Genomic DNA, 15,100 nt, shown 5'->3' on the forward strand with positions numbered 1-15,100 from the left:
TTTAGAGAGTGCCTGTCCTGGAGCTGAGCCTGTGGAAAGGGGAGAGTCTCCTTGGGTGAGGGTGGCACCTAGGGGCGGAGGCCAAGAGTGTTGAGACCTCTGCTGTGATTTGTGAAGGTGGCTTGTGGTCTAGAATAAGAGGAAATGAATGCCAAGGACAGAGAGGAGGAAGGTTGAGGCCAAGGTGGCCCCCTGCCAAGATGCTGCTCGACATCTGCTAGGATGGGCACTGAAGGTGGAGCCATTGGACTTGGCCGTTATTGACTTAAAAGAACCCCGGGTGATGGCTGAGGCTGGGAAGAGGGAGCAATGAAGGAACTGGTCTAACCTGAGCGCATGCAAGGGCACAGGATAGGAAGGGATAGCAGGCAGGCTGTGAGTCCCGAATCAGGGACGCATGGAGGCCCTGGCTTCAGTCCCCCTTTCTCGGACTGGGGGGGGAAAAACACCTGTATACAGGTGTAGATGAGGCGCCTCTGTGCCTCGCTTCCCACGATCTTGGCCCTCCCCACAGCCCCAGCTTCAGACAGGTGTGACTGCAGCACCCTGAGGTCGGCGACCTAGGGGAGCTCAGGAATAGCAGCCTGGAAGTAGCAGGGAGTTCCATCCCCAGGGGCAGCTCTGGGTAATCTGGGTAAGGCAGCCACAGAGAGTGGCTCCCCCTCAGCAGCCCCCTGCAGAGACCAGCTCAGACATGGTCTAGGACTGATTCTCCTTCCCTGCCTCACTTTTTCTGTCCCCGTATTTCTGTTGCCTGGGATTGGTTTCAAAAGCAAACCATTTATCCACAAAGCCTCATCTCAGGTTTGCTTTTGGGTGGAATCTAGGCCAAGATAGCACCAAAGTGAGAATCCCAAGGCTTGGAGAGGCCTGGTGAGATCCCTGCCGGGCCTGTCCCAGCCTTTCAGCTTATGGGAGGGAGAGATCTTGAGAGCACTTGGTGCTGACACTGCTGGAAAGGCCATGGTGGCGCCCACGCCAAACGGGGAGCAGCTGCACTGCTTGGAGGCAGGTGCCGGCTCTCAGCAGTCCCTTCCCTGCAGCCCCCAAGCACCGTGCTTCCCACACTGCAAGCACATGCTAGGCACTGACTCTTGGCGCTGACGGGTGTGTGAGGCTCCTGGCAAATTGCTTGCCTTTTCAACAGATGAGAGGCCGTACTTGGGGCAACATTTGGACCCAGACTAGCTCATGGATGACCCTGACTTATTCTTTGTTTTGGGGTCTTTTTTCTTTTTCTTTTTTTTTTTTTTTATGAAATTGAATCTTGCTCTGTTGCTCAGGCTGGAGTGCAGTGGCGTGATCTCTGCTCTGCAGCCTCCACCTCCCGGGTTCAAGCGATTCTCCTGTCCCAGCCTCCTAAGTAGCTGGGATTACAGGTGTGCACCACCATGCCCAGCTAATTTTTGTATTTTTAGTAGAGATGGGGTTTCACAGTGTTGGCCAGGCTGGTCTCGAACTCCTGACCTCAGGTGGTCCACCCGCCTTGGCCTCCCAAAGTGTTGGGATTACAGGAGTGAGCCACTGCGCCCGGCCAATTCTTTGGTTCTGGGCTGAATGGAACCCATCCCCCAAGAAAGCTCCCCAAGTACACTTTCCTGTTGTCCCAGAAGCAGGAGCACAGTCACAGGCCTTGAAGCATCCGCTTGCCTGCCAGCTCTGCCAGCTCGCCCTCCCTTTGCCATTTCCCCACTGCCTGGGTGCTCCGTCAGCACCTGCGGACTGTACAGCGCTCACACCTAAAGCCCTGTGCCCAGAGCTCAGCTGCCACTGGACCACTCCACTCCCATGTCCATCAGTGCCTCCAAATTACACACAGTCTGAGACAAGACCCTTTTCCCCTGCACCTGTTTCTGCAGCCTCTTCGGTGTGTAGCACTGCTGTGTGTCTGGTCACCAAGCTACAAGCACTTCGATTCATCACTGCTGCCAAGGATAGCACAAGTCCTCCCTCCTACCTGAGGGGGTGCCGGGGCCTCCTAACCTCCCCCTAATCCCCACCATTCCTCTTGCCTTTTCTCTCCCACTCCCCACCTAATCTCGTGGGGAAAGCGGAAAGCATTGCATCTGTCTCCCAAAAAATGCACAGCCCTTCATTCCGCCCTAAGGCCCTGTAACCTGACTTCAGGGGCTGGGCCTGCCCCGGGCCCAGTCATGCATCCTGTCCATCTCTGGTCCTGACGAACCCCTTCCCCCACCTACTGCAGGGGAACTGATTCTCGGGGCTTCTACAACTTAAGTCTCATTCTGTGCTAATCTCTTTGTGCTAAGTGTAATGAAGTGATTTTAAATTCTTATTTTAAAAATAGGTAACTAATGTTCCTGGTATAAAAGGCCTACGTGAAACATGAGTTTCTCATCCCTGTCCTCTAACCACCCAGTTCTCTCCATAGGCAGCCATTGCTGCCTGTTCCTTGCGTATCCCTCAAGGGATGATCATACATTTGCAGGCATGCATGTGTGCAAACACATAGATGGCACACTCTGTACACTAGCTTCGCCCACCTGACACACTGATAGTCTTCTTAGCCTTCCTGCATCAGCACATATGTCTAAAGTCAGTTTGGGCCGGGCGCGGTGGATCACGCCTGTAGTCCCAGCATTTTGGGAGGCCAAGGCAGGTGGATTACCTGAGGTCAGGAGTTTGAGACCAGCCTGGCCAACATGGTGAAACCCCATCTCTACTAAAACTACACACACACACACACACAAATCGCTGGGTGTGGTCACAGTGCGCGCCTGTAATCCCAGCCACTTGAGAGGCTGAGGCAGGAGAATCACTTGAACCCAGGAGGTGGAGATTGCAGTGAGCCGAAATCGCGCCACTGCACTGCAGCCTCGATGACAGAGAGAGACTGTGCCTCAAAAAATTAAAAATTAAAAATAAAGCTGCTTCGTTCCTTTGTATTGGCTTCATGGTATTCCATTTATGGTGGCAATTATTTATGGAAACCGTCGTCAATTGACAGGCAACTGAAGTATCCTTTGTAAAACAGCAGAATGGAAATCACGTGTCGCTTCACCTATGTGCCAGTGTAGTTGTAGGATAAATAGAATCTCTGGATGAAAAAATCTGGTTCATTTTTCCTTTTGATATGTACCACTCACTGGCCTTCCAGAGCAGTTGTATCAGTTTCTCCTTCTGTCTGTGTGAACAAGGGCACTTGTCGCCCCACGCCCTTCCTAACGCTGTGATAATTGCACATTTTGATCTGAGGTGTTTGATAAGCTGTTGGGCTCACTAGATTGAGTTCCTTGAGGTCAGCACTGTTGTGCTCATCTAGTTCCCCACAGCTGGGAATAACAGGCACACAGATGTGTAGTAATGGAACAGAGAAATCGGGTGCATTGCGGAGGAAAATTAAACGCCTGCTGGCTCTGTGCTTAGGGATCAAAGGCCCTGCTATGGCTTATGAGTGACTCCCAGAGAGTGGGGTTCCCAGCTGCCAATTCCTGCATGTCCAGAGAGGAATTAGCTGAGGCTTGGGGCTTTCTGGGCCCTTTTCTTGCTTATTGAGCTATCTGCTACTTAGATATTTATTGCCAAAGGACTAGGGGAAGAAACATTCAAATCTGAAGGCCTGGTGATTATAGATTTTTGTTTGTTTGTTTTGAGACAGGGTCTCGCTCTGTCGTCCAGGCTGGAGTGCAGTGGCCTGATCTTGGCTCACCGCAACCCCCACCTCTCAGGTTCAAGTGATTCTCATGCCTCAGCCTCCTGAGTAGCTGGGATTACAGGCACATGCCACCACACCTGGCTAATTTTGTATTTTTAGTAGAGACGGGGTTTCACCATGTTGCCCAGCCTGGTCTTGAACTCCTCACCTCAAGTGATCTGCCCACCTCAGCCTTCCAAAGTGTTGGGGATTACAGCCATGAGCCACTGCACCTGGCTATAGATTTTAAATGAGGTTGAATGTCAAATTCTAGGTCCTCCATCTCCCTGCATTCTTTGGTGCCCTTCTTACCGTCCACCCTCCTTAGTGGGGAGTTGGCTGGCTGATACCTGTGAGGAAATTGACCGAGTTCTGGCCTGGACAAGCTGAAGACACCTTCCTGCCAAGATGGGGCAGGGAGCGCTGCTCACAACTACACTAGAAGCAGGAAGGGATGGTCCCGCCTGCGCAGTCATGCGGAAGGTGTCCGGGAGGAAGGGACAGTTGAATAAGGACAGCAGCTCACCTGAGCAAGGGTGAGTGGCAGCACAGGAGCCGACCCCTTGCAGTCAAGTCAGCTGTTTCCTTCTTGTCAATGGAGGGTATTAGAATTTTAATGTGGTTCAGGCCGGGCGCGGTGGCTCACGCCTGTAATCCCAGCACTTTGGGAGGCCAAGGCGGGCAGATCACGAGGTCAGGAGATCGAGACCATCCTGGCTAACACGGTGAAACCCCGTCTCTACTAAAAATACACAAAACTAGCCGGGCGAAGTGGCGGGCGCCTGTAGTCCCAGCTACTCGGGAGGCTGAGGCAGGAGAATGGCGTGAACCCGGGAGGCGGAGCTTGCAGTGAGCTGAGATCCGGCCACTGCACTCCAGCCTGGGCGACAGAGTGAGACTCCGTCTCAAAAAAAAAGAAAAAAGAAAATACAAAAAATTAGCCGGGCACGGTGGCGAGCGCCTGTAGTCCCAGCTACTCGGGAGGCTGAGGCAGGAGAATGGCGTGAACATGGGAGGCGGAGCTTGCAGTGAGCCGAGATTGCACCACTGCACTCCAGCCCGGGCGACAGAGCGAAATTCTTGTCTCGAAAAAAAAAAAGGAATTTTGTGTGGTCCTCTGGTGATTTGTGCACCAACCTGGTGCCCTGCTCATGGCAGGTGCCTAGTGAGTTTTTGTGGCTGCAGGAAAGACTTGGCCGAATTCCACCGCGGGCACCGCAGATTGAGGCAGGGATGCTTTGAGGGCCCGCAGCACTTCCTGCCCCCAGGACTTCCTCCCCAGGCCGTCCCTGTTGGCCAGTTTGGGAGAGATTTGGCCAAGGAACAGATGACAGGATGCAGGCTGAGCTTTCTGACTTGTGCTAACAACTTCAGTTTGCCTGTGAAATTCCTTTTCCTCAGCTCTGGGCAGACTTGACATTTCTGTTGTCCAAGAGCAGCTCGTGTCCCCTAACCACTCTTTGCCAGCACTCAGCCCCAAGGAGGGGCCTCCTGTCCCTCCTGCCGAGACTTTGCATAACAATTATTTGGAGTATGGCTCATGGCACTTCAATGAATAAATTTAGCAACAAGTGGGTCTTACACTGGCAGGGCGCCATAGTACTCTCAGCTACTCTGGAGTCTCAGGTAGGAGGGTTGCTTGAGTCTAGGAGGTGAAGGCTGCAGTGAGCTATGATCATACCACTGCTCTCCAGCCTGGGCAACACAGTGAGACCCTGTCTCAAAAAATAAATATATAGGCCCTGGGCACGGTGGCTCACCCTTGTAATCCAAGCATTTGAGAGGCTGGAGTGGGTGGTTCACTGGAGGCCAGGAGTTTGAGACCAGCCTGGTCAGCATAGTGAAACCCTGTCTCTACTAAAAATACAAAAATTAGCCGGGCTTGGTGGCAGGTGCCTGTAATCCCAGCTACTTGGGAGGCTGAGGCACAAAAAATGCTTGAACCTAAAAGGCAGAGGTTGCACTCCAGCCTGGGCGACAGAGCAGGACCCTGTCTCAAAAAACTAAATATTTAGTATATAAAGTGTGTCTTTTGCTATATAGCAAATTATTTGTGTGTTTTTTAGTAATAATTACTTGATTTATTGGTGATTGCTTTGCCCCTAAGGACCAAACATGCATTACATTATTTAATCTTTATGACAACCTCACAAGTAGGGACTGTCATTATCTCTGTTCTATAGAAGGGGAAGCCAAGACTTAGAGAAACATGTCTTGTCCACATCACGCAACTGGCAAGTGCCAGAGGTGGGCCAGAAGCACCTGAAACTGCACCTCCCCTTACAGCCTCTGTCACTCTCTCGGATGCTGACTCAAGTCCTCGCTCCACTCTGAAATCTTTTTTGATCTCGTTCATGCCCTTAACTTCTCTAGGCCTGTCGCCTCACATACAGAGCAAGGATAATGGGCATTTCTTTTCTTTTTCATTATTTCTGCCTCTAGAGATAGCAATTTATTTCTTTTCTTTTCTTTTCTTTTCTTTTTTTTGAGACAGTCTCACTCTGTCGCCCAGGCTGGACCATCTCAGCTCACTGCAACCTCTACCTCCCACGTTCAAGTGATTCTCCTGCCTCAGCCTCCCAAGTAGCTGAGATTACAGGCACCCGCTACCATGCCTGGCTAATTTTTTTGTATTTGTAGTAGAGATACGGTTTCACCATGTGAGCCAGGCTGGTTTGGAACTCTGACTTCAGGTTCGCCCACCTCGGCCTCCGAAAGTGCTGGGATTACCGGCATGAGCTACTGCGCCTGCCTGATAATGAACATTTTAAAGGCTAGTGAGCTTAAACCAAGCAGTGTGCATAAAGGCTTCAGTCTGCCCCATTGCCTGGCATGGAATAGAGGCTGGATAAACGGTCAGTCCACTCATTCTGAAGACAGGTCTTTGGGGTGTGTTGCTAGCACCTCCGTGGGGAGGGTAAGACCTGAGCTTTCCGCAGCTCACTGGCCTTCAAGAAAAACCCTTGCTTTCTCTTCTAAAACTCGCACCTCCCATCTCACCCCCGAGACAGTGAGTGAGCCGCAGGTGTCTTTAGTGGCATGCCCTTTTTTCAGTTTGAGACGGAGTCTCTCTCTGTCGCCCAGGCTGGAGTGCAGTGGCGCAATCTCGGCTCACTGCAAGCTCAGCCTCCTGAGTAGCTGGGACTACAGGCGCCCGCCACCACGCCTGGCTAATTTTTTGTCTTTTTAGTAGAGATGGGGTTTCACCGTGTTAGCCAGGATGGAAGTGGCATACTCTTAGCCCATACTGCACTGTTAGTGTGTATATTCATATATTTTATTTATTTATTTATTTATTTATTTTGAGACAGAGTCTTGCTCTGTCACCAGGCTGGAGTGCAGTGGCGCGATCTCGGCTCACTGCTCCCTCCACCTCCCGAGTTCAAGCAGTTCTCCTGCCTCAGCCTCCCGAGTAGCTGGGATTACAGGCGCGGGCTACCACGCCCGGCTACTTTTTGTATTTTTAGTAGAGACAGGGTTTCACCATGTTGGCCAGGATGGTCTCGATATCTTGACCTCACGATCCGCCTGCCTTGGCCTCCCAAAGTGCTGGAATTACAGGTGTGAGCCACCACGCCCTGCCTGTGTGTATTCATTTATAACTTACAGGCACTGTTCATAACCGGTTTGTTCAACATCAATCACACTAACACGCCGTTTTCTTCCTGCACCCACAAGTCTAGGCCCAGGCCATTGCTATCCTGGGGCTGGGATTGCTCTGTGCTGTCAGGCTGCCACTTCTCAGAGGAGGGAACTGAGGTCAGAGAGTCAATCAAGTGAGTTGCTCAGGGTCACTCAGCTGCTACACGGAGGAGGGAGCCAGGTGGGCTGACTGTGAGACAGAACTCCTCCACCGAGCTTGGCTTCCAAGGGCCGCTGGTAAGTGGAGGGGAGGTGGACCCCTTCAGCTGGGCTACAGCCCGTAGCCGAGCCTGTCCTGAACTTCCCCACGGCCAGCTACAGTGAGTACAGCCCCTTGGGTCTTGGGTCACAGACCCTGAGGACCACTGCAGGGATGTCCTGTCGATGGGACTGGCTGTGGGGTGTCCCACAGGGGAACATCCCTTACAAACCTGGATTTCCTCTCATCACTGGGGTACAGTAGGTGTGCTTCAGCTTTCCTGCTTCTAGCAGAGCACCTTTCCCAAATCCCGGGTGGTTCCCAGGGGTGACCCAAACTGGCAGCCAGCCCTCTGCAGCTGTGCGCTGCTCACTACCCCTCCGTTTCCTCCACCTTTCCACTCACACCCCAGGCTGTCCGAAGTGGACCTGTTGGCACTTCCCCACCTTGAGCTTTTTCTGGCCCTTGTTGACACTCTGCCTAGCCATTGAGATTGACCCCACCAGCCTCTTCCTGGAGTGTGAGTCCAGGCTCCTCTGCAGCCCTCGGCCACTGAGTCAAAGGCCTCATGGGTGCCCACGGAGTACTGGCCATCAGTGCCATGAGGCCAGGGCCTGCAGCACCGAGTTGAAGACCTTGTGGGTGCCCACAGAGTGCCCATCAGCACCACGAGGCCAGGGCCTGCAGCAGGTCTGTGTGCCACTGCACAGCCTCCACAGCAGGATTCTGCCCTTGCCTGGCCCTGATTGCAGGGGTGGCTCTAATGACCGCTTCACGCTGATCACCTTTCTCAGAAAGACTGACAGTGCTGGTCCCCAGGAATCATGCCTCTGAGTGTCCTTGCCTTGTGTTGTCCCTTACCCCCCAACTCTGGGCTGAGTCATAGACTTGTTTTGATCAATGGAACCTTCACAGGCTTGACATGAGCTTTAGGGCCTGCCTGCTCTTGTTTCTGAAAACTCTGTTACCCTGTAAAAAAGCTTGAGATCCTAGCCCTGAAGAATCCTGAATTCCAGTCCGGAGACAGAGAAATGGAAACATCCACGCAGGGAAGGTAGCAGCAGGTTTCCTATGATTGGATTAGTTGGCTGTGCCACCATTCAAGCCTGGGGTGCTGAGATGGGCCAGGAGGTAACCCCAGGCCTTACCCCACCCTAGCCCAGAGAATCCTTCTCTGGGTAGAGTCCAGGAAGGCTTTGTTGGCGATTGATCTGACTTCCAGAGATGCCGAGCCCAGCCTGCTAGGGGTCATGATCCATCCATGAGCCAAGCTTTACCAGTCAATGGTGGTCCGAGGCTTTCAACAGTGAGAAGGTAGGCCCTGGATGTGCCACGTGAAGGCAGAGGCTGGCAGGTCCCAGGCTGGGGTACCGTGACCTGCACCTTTCCATCTCCCCACCCCAAAGCCAGATCGTGGTCTCTGAATGCCATTTCCCACGGAAAGGAACCAGGTTCTTTGGAGAAGTGACTGGATTTTGCTATGGGAGGAAGGAAGTATACAAGGGGAGCCTGGGAATCTGGTGCCAGAGACCAAAGAAGCACCCAAAATAATGGGGTCACGTCCAAAGGACTTGGGAGCCAAACTAAAGGGCCTCCTACTGGCCTATTAAAAAAAAGGACATTGATGAAAACAGCAAAGACAAGAATATAAAAATTCATAATGATAGTTTTTTTAAATGTTTTTTTTCTTTTGAGATGGAGTCTCACTCTGTCACCAGGCTGGAGTGCAGTGGTGGGATCTCAGCTCACTGCAACCTCCGCCTTCTGGGTTCAAGCGATTCTCCTGCCTCAGCCTCCGAGTAGCTGGGACTACAGGCGTGCGCCACCACGCCCAGCTAATATTTGTATTTTTAGTAGAGATGGAGTTTCACCATGTTGGCCAGGATGGTCTCGATCTCTTGACCTCGTGATCCGTCCACCTTGGCCTCCCAAAGTGCTGGGATTACAGGCGTGAACCACCCACACCCAGACTAAAAAAGTTTTATTTGAGACAGGGTCTCACTGTGTTGCCCAGGCTGGAGTGCAGTGGTGCGATCATGGTTCACTACAGCCTAGACCTCCCGGCTTAAGTGATCCTCCCACTTCAGTTCCCCTGCTAACCCCCCTGTGAGTAACTGGAAGTACAGGCACATGCCACCATGAGTGGCTAATTTTTAATTTTTGTGTGTGTGAGATAGGGTCTTGCTCTGTTGCCCAGGTTGGAGTGCAGCGGTGTAATCACAGCTCACTGCAGCCTCAACCTCTTGGGCTCAAGCAGTCCTCCCACCTCAGCCTCCCAAGTAGCTGAGACTTACAGGCACAAATCACACCTGGCTAATTTTTTTTTCTTTTAATTTTTTCGTAGAGACAGGATTTTGCTGTGTTGTCCAGGCTGGTCTTGAACTCCTAACTCAAGCTGTCCTCCTGCCTCAGCCTCCAAGTTTTTTTAAAAGCACCTATTGATCACCATTGGAGCTGAGAATATTAGGCATGTATCCAACTTTCTTATCTGTACTGTTTCAGGATAATCAAATCATTGAAGGAGAAAGTTCTTTCTAGGAGAATTCCAGGTAATACATGCAACAGAGTATGTCAGAATTAGAAAATTACTAATTCGGGGCCAGGCGTGGTGGCTCATGCCCGTCATCCTAGCACTTTGGGAGGCTGAGGCAGGCAGATGCACACACACCCCCCCATATGTCAAGGCCCTGCCCTTTAAGCTAGAACAACTTCCAGGGGATTTAAAGAGCTGGTGCCTTTTAAAGAATCACCCCTTCAGTCGGGCGTGGAGGCTCACGCCTGTAATCCCAGGCTCACGTAATCCTCCCCCAAAAAACAGAATTAAAGGAAGACAGAAAGTCAAGAAAACAAATGACCAACATGAAATATGTTTTTTTTAATTTTATTTTTTGAGACAGTGTCACTGTCACCCAGGCTGAAGTGCAATGGCATGATCTCTGCTCACTACAACCTCCATCTCCTGGGTTCAGGTGATTCTCCCACCTCAGCCTCCTGAGTAGCTGGGACTACAGGCATGCACCGCCGTGCCCAGCTAATTTTTTTTTTTTTTTTTTTTTTTTTTTTTGGTAGAGACAGGATTTCACCATGCTGGCCAGGCTGGTCTCAAACTCCTGATGTCAAGTGATCTGCCTGTCTCAGCCTCCCAAAGTGCTGGAATTATAGGTGTGAGCCACCACACCCAGCCTAACATGAAATATCAATAAAGAAAACCGAAAAAGAAACCAAAAGCAATCCTAGGGCTTAAAAGTAGAATAACTGAAATGAAAATTCACTAGAGAGATTCAAAGGCAGATTTGAACAGTCACAAGAAAAGAATGAGGAGAATATGAAGATGCGACAATGGAAATAATTAACTGAGGACAGGAAGAAACAAGGTTGAAGAAGAGGGAACAGAGCCTAAGGTAACCCTGGGACACAATAAAGTGGACCAACATACGCGTTATGGGAGTCACATAAGGGGAAGAGGAAGGACATGCAGGCAGAGAGATTATTTGAAGAAATAATGGCAGAAAACTTTGTGAAATTGGTGGAAGACATGAAAATAAACATCCAAAAAAGATCGATGACCTCTAAAGAAGATGAACTCAGTAAGATCTGCTGGACAAAAGACTTAAACAGATATTTCTCAAAAGAAGCTGTACAAATAGTCAAGAGGTGCATGGAAAATGCCTAGGATCACTAATCACTAGGGAAATGCAAATTAAAACCACAATGAGATATCACCTCACACCTGTTAGCGTGACTTTTTTCAAAATGTGAAAGATAACAAGTGTTGGCAAGGATGCAGAGAGAAGGGAACCGTTGTACATTGTTGATGGGAATGTAAACTAGTTACACTAAGATGGACAACAGTATGGAGAATCCTCAAAAAAAAAAAAAAAAAAAAAAAAGGCCGGGCGCGGTGGCTCAAGCCTGTAATCCCAACACTTTGGGAGGCCGAGGCGGGTGGATCACGAGGTCAGGAGATCGAGACTATCCTGGCTAACATGGTGAAACCCCGTCTCTACTAAAAATACAAAAAAAACTAGCCGGGCGTGGTGGCGGGCGCCTGTAGTCTCAGCTACTTGGGAGGCTGAGGCAGGAGAATGGCGTGAACCCGGGAGGCGGAGCTTGCAGTGAGCCGAGATCACGCCACTGCACTCCAGCCTGGGAGACACAGCGAGACTCCGTCTCAAAAAAAGGACTTACGCAATGATCTAGCAGTCTCTTCTGGGTGTAAATCCAAAGGAATCCAAATCAGTATGTTGGCTGGGCATAATCCTAGCACTTTGGGAGGCCGAGGTGGGAGGATCACAAGCTCAGGAGTACGAAACCAGCCTGAGCAGTGTATCATGACCCCATCTCTACAGAAAATAATTAGCCAGGCGCAGTAGCCTGTGCCTACAGTACCAATTACTCCAGAGGCTGAGGCAGGAGGATCATGTGAGCCCAGGAGATTGAAGCTACAGTGAGCTGTGATCACACCACTGCATTCCAGCCTGGGTGACAGAGCGAGATTCTGGCTCAAAAAACAAACCAGTCAGAATGTAAGTAATGAGATAGAGGACTTGAAAACACAATAAACCGGCGTAGCCTGAGCGTGGGATTCCGCGCGTGCGCTCGGCTCCGCCTGGTGCGGCTACGGCCGGGAAGCCACTGGACTATGTCGGCCCCGTTTGAGGAGCGGAGTGGGGTGGTTCCGTGCGGGACCCCGTGGGGCCAGTGGTACCAGACCCTGGAGGAGGTGTTCATTGAAGTTCAGGTGCCTCCAGGCACGCGCGTCCAGGATATCCAGTGCGGCCTGCAGAGCCGGCATGTGGCGCTGTCGGTGCGCGGCCGCGAGATCCTCAAGGGCAAACTCTTTGATTCTACAATAGCTGATGAGGGAACATGGACTTTGGAGGATAGAAAAATGGTTCGTATTGTTCTCACAAAGACAAAGAGAGATGCAGCAAATTGCTGGACTTCTCTACTAGAATCTGAATATGCAGCGGATCCTTGGGTGCAAGACCAAATGCAGAGGAAGCTTACATTAGAGAGATTCCAGAAAGAAAATCCTGGTTTTGACTTCAGTGGAGCAGAAATCTCAGGAAACTACACTAAAGGTGGACCAGATTTCTCAAACCTTGAGAAATAACTGCTTTTTTTTCCTGAATTCTGTGGATCCTAGCAGATATTGCCAACTTAATCAGAGAAACAGATTATGTAATGGAAGAAAAATGTGGATGCCTACAGTTAACAGATTGCAAAATATATTTTAAAATGGTTCTAAAAATTGCATTCAAGCATGATTTACGTAGGACATGTACTGTGGGAACTATTCTATGGATACATGGTAAAGTTGTTTTGGACTTGTTTTTGCTCAGCATGAAGTTTTATATGCTGCATTTTACTAATTCCATATTTAACCATATTTTTAATACAAAATAACATTAGAGTATAGATCATGTGAAATGAAGGGTGCCTTTGGGGAAAATTAACTTTTGATAAGTATGATATTCAATAAAGTTTTCTAAATAGGAAAAAAAAAAAAAAAGAAAACACAATAAACCAGCTAGGTATAATAGACATAGACAAAATATATAACAACAACAGAATCCACATTTCTTAAGTGAGCATGGGACATTTTCCAGGATAGACCATAAGTTTCACCACAAATTAAGTCTCAATAGATTTTAAAAGATATCATTTAAAGTATCTTCTGTGACCACAACAGGATGAGATTAGAGACCAATAATAGAAGGAAACTGGAAAGTTCACAAATTTGTAGAAATTAACACTCATTTAAGAACCAGTGGATGAATGAAGAAATCACAGGGGAAATACAAAAATACGTAGAGACCAGTGAAAACAAAAACACAATATACCAAAACTTACAAGATGCAATGAAAGTAGCGCTAAGGGGCAGATTTGTAACAATAAGCACATTTAAAACATCTCAGCCAGGCACGGTGGTTCATGCCTGAAATCCCAGCAGTTTGGGAGGCCAAGGTGGGAGGATTGCCTGAGCTCAGGAGTTCAAGACTAGCCTGGACAACATGGCGAAATACCGTCTTTATGAAAAATGGAAAAACTAGCCAGGCGTGGTGGCACATGTCTATAGTCCAGACTACTAAAGACGTTGAGGTGGGAGGATCACTTGAGCCTGGGAGGTCGAGGCTGTGGTCACACCGCTGCCCTCCAGCCTGGGCCACAGAGTGAGATCCTGTCTCAAAGAAATATATGTATATTTATATTATATATAATATATAAATGTAATATATATTACACCTGTAATCCCAGCACTTTGGGAGGCTGAGACAGACAGATCACTTGAGCCCAGCAGTTCAAGACCAGACTGACCAACATGGTTGAAACCTTGCCTCTACCAAAAAATACAAAAATTAGCTGGGCGTGGTGGCACATGCCTGTAATCCCAGCTACTTGGGAGGCTGAGGCAGGAGAATTGCTTGAACCCGGGAGGCAGAGGTTGCAGTGAGCTGAGATCACGCCATTGCACTCCAGCCTGGGGGACGGAGTGAGATCTGTCTCAGAAAAATAATAATATATTAAAAACATCTCAAATAAATCAACCACTTAACTTCCCAACTTAAGGACCTAGAAAATTAAGGAGAAACTAGGGTGGGCGCGGTGGCTCACGCCTGTAATCCCAGCACTTTGGGAGGCCAAGCCAGGCGGATCACGAGGTGAGGAGTTTGAGACCAGCCTGACCAACGTGGTGAAGCCTGTCTCTACTAAAAATACAAGATTAGCCGGGCCTGGCTGGTTGCGTGTACCTGTAATCCCAGCTACTCGGGACGCTGAGACGGGAGAATAACTTGAACCCAGGAGGCGGAGGTTGCAGGAGTTGAGATCGCGCCATTACACTCCAGCCTGGGAAACAGAGTGAGACTCCGTCTCAAAAAAGAAAAAGAAAATTAAGTAGAAACTAAACCCAAAGCTAGCCCATGAAAGGACATTTAAAAGATTAGAGCAGGCGGGGCACGGTAGCTCATGCCTGTAATCCCAGCACCTTGGGAGGCTGAGGTGGGTGGATTACCTGAGGTCAGGAATTCAACACCAGCCTGGCCAACTTGGCAAAACCTCATGACTACTAAAAATACAAAAATTAGCTGGGCATGGTGGTGCATGCCCACAATTCCAGTTACTTGGGAGGCTGAGGCAGGAGAATCGCTTGAACCCGGGGGGCAGAAGTTTCAATGAGCCAAGATCATACCACTGCATTCCAGCCTGGGCAACAGAGTGAGACTCCGTCTCAAAAAAATAATAATAAATAAATAACAAAGAAATAAAAGATTAGAGCAGAAGTAAATGAAATAAATAATAGAAAAACAACATAGAGCCAGGCATGGTGGCTCATGCCTGCAATCCCAGAACTTTGGGAGGCCAAGACAGGTGGATCACTTCAGCTCAAGAGTTCCAGAGCAGCCTGGCCAACATGGCGAAACCCCATCACTACCAAAAAATACAAAAATTAGCAGGATGTGGTGATGCACATCTGCTTGTGCTGGGGAAGCTGAGGCAGGGGAATTGCTTTAACCCAGTGAGGGGTGAAGGTTGCTGTGAGCTGAGATCGTGCCATTGCACTCCAGCCTGGGTGACAGAGCTTGACTCCGATTCAAAAA

At 49.7% G+C, this 15,100-nt stretch overlaps 1 pseudogene; it reads left to right on the plus strand.

The window, feature by feature from the left end:
* Positions 1 to 12,097: 12,097 nt before the first annotated feature.
* On the plus strand, positions 12,098 to 13,016 carry LOC102140962 (nudC domain-containing protein 2 pseudogene; annotated as a pseudogene).
* Positions 13,017 to 15,100: the final 2,084 nt, after the last annotated feature.

Source organism: Macaca fascicularis, chromosome 7 (genome assembly GCF_037993035.2).
Source record: "Macaca fascicularis isolate 582-1 chromosome 7, T2T-MFA8v1.1".
In the NCBI taxonomy this organism is placed as follows: Eukaryota; Metazoa; Chordata; class Mammalia; order Primates; family Cercopithecidae; genus Macaca; species Macaca fascicularis.